General features: G+C 38.9%; 1 pseudogene; it reads right to left on the reverse strand.

Annotated features, from left to right (window-relative positions):
• Window positions 1-1,303: 1,303 nt before the first annotated feature.
• Window positions 1,304-2,311, reverse strand: part of LOC107714430 (zinc finger protein 407-like) — an 89,774-nt pseudogene continuing 88,766 nt past the window's right edge.

Genomic DNA, 2,311 nt, shown 5'->3' on the forward strand with positions numbered 1-2,311 from the left:
ATAATATAGTCATTTTACTTGTGATGTATTGGATCTTAATTAGTGGTTGACCGATATGGTTTTTTTGACAGCCGATGCCGATATCTTGGAAAGCAGGGAGGCCAATGGCCGATAAAATTTTATTTTAATTTATATTTAAGAAATTTGAAATCATTTGAAAATGGATTAAAAATAGTTGTGTAAAATAAACATACTTATACTTTAGAAGACAAATATTTATTTATTTGTGAAAAATGCTTTAATAAAAATCTAATTAAAAAGGAAGTAAACACTGTAACCAACAGTGCACTCAGTATTCTGGGAAGTTTGTGTGCATTGGGAATCATATATTTTTTTTTTTCAAATAAAGCCAAGGTAACACTCATTTTACATAGAGCACACAATGAAAATGACAAAAACAAGAGGGAGAATGTGAGTGGTGTGCGCTCAGGCACTGCCGTTCTCAGCACCGTCAAAATAAAAACCGCCGCGCCATCAAAATAAAAGTACACATCGAACACATCGGCCAAACAGAAAAACTTATCGGCCGATGCCGATATTTGAAAAATGCCGAATATCGGCCGACCACTAATCTTAATTCAATAATTTTTTAGATATTCATACTAGAAAACAAGAAAAAATAATAAGGAAGAAAATCCTCATTTTCCAAGACTTACTTCTGCTTTCTTCATAGTAAAGGGGTCATATGATGTTGCTAAAAAGAACATTATTTTGTGTATTTGGTGTAATGAAATGTGTTATGCGGTTTAAGGTTAAAAAAACACATTATTTTCCACATACTGTACATGATTGTTTCTCCTCGATGCCCCGCCTTTCTGAAACACATAGATTTTTACAAAGCTTATCGGTCTGAAAAGCTTAGAACGAGCCGTTTTAGGTAGGTGTGGTTGACTCTTAACTTTTATAAAGAATATCTCTTTGGATTTGAGACTTTAGTCTTTGCAACTTTACAGATCTTCTTTATGCACCAAGAGCTTGTAACACTCCAAAGAGAAAGGAAAAATTTAAATTGCATCATATGACCCCTTTGAACTATTTAGGCTTCCTGGCAACAATGTTCATCCAGATGATTACCCAGATAAGCGCTCTGATTTACAGGCATAGCCTGTCTTTTTTTAAACAATAGCTAAAATGTACCTGAAACAAACAATAGTGCCAACAAACTGGTCAGTTCTTTATTTACAGGACCTTAGCAAGTCAAACTCTCAAAAAGTAAACTTTTAAATGGTAAATTTACTGGAAAATATCTTCAGCAGTTCACATTTTTAATAAGAATAATAAAAATAAAACAATCACAAGCAGGTCATAAATATACATTTTTCATTTAAACAGTTTATGAGAATTAATGGAGTTTTATACATGTTCTTTACCAATCATGTATGAATGTTGTCTGGAGATTTGTAAAAGATGTCTAGTCCTCAATCCTGAATCCACTTACTGCACAAGAAAAGGTAAAAAAAGAAGCAATCTATCCTAAAAAGCTTGGTTTTGACATATGTTAGATTTTGACCTGAGTTCACCCTCTTACAAGAAAAAAGTCACCAGACAGTGAATTTCAAATGCAGTAAAATCTACTCTCAATCTCTTGTCTTCACCTCATTCAGGACTAATTTCTGAGTAAACTATCGTCTCATGTCTGGATGGATCCTCTACAGTGCCCTCAACATGCAGGGTAGAGTCATCCAGCTGTGTGACTATGTAATGTGTCCCCTCGTCATTGACGATAACTTGAGTAAGACCCTCCTTCATCATCAGCTGACTGGCAGCAAACTGTAGCACCTCTTGCATTTCCTCAGATGTGTGCTCATGGGTAGAGCCCATTACCTGAGCCACCACACCCACTTCTGCCCTCTCCTCATATACCTGTCCTTCACTTTGTCTCTGTGTCTGAGAGGTCTGACCTTCACACTTCTCTTCTGGCACATGTTCTGACACTGTGGTGGTGGTAATCCCTCCCTCTCTAGTGCAGCCTTGTTGGCCCAACTCTGTCACGGCACAAAGCAAAGCATCCAGAGCAGAGGAAGACTCAGACACATTGTGCACAGCCTCCTCCTCTTCCTGTCTTGCTTCTCCTACAGTCTCTCTGGAAGACTCCACCAGCACGTACTGAGTGGTCTGCCCTCCTGTCACTGTAGACACGTCCCGACCAGATGTGATGAGCTGCCCATCCTCAGTGATGTGTAGCACTTCGGCCAGCTGACTAGACATAGCAAGGGTCTGTAAAGTGGCAGCAGCCGACTCCTCCAGGGCTTGATCAATGGCCACCTCTCCCCCGCCGTAGCCCTGAATGATGATGACCTGCTGAACAGCC

The sequence above is a fragment of the Sinocyclocheilus rhinocerous genome, unplaced genomic scaffold, assembly GCF_001515625.1.
Source record: "Sinocyclocheilus rhinocerous isolate Xijiao unplaced genomic scaffold, SAMN03320098_v1.1 scaffold839, whole genome shotgun sequence".
Lineage (NCBI taxonomy): Eukaryota > Metazoa > Chordata > Actinopteri > Cypriniformes > Cyprinidae > Sinocyclocheilus > Sinocyclocheilus rhinocerous.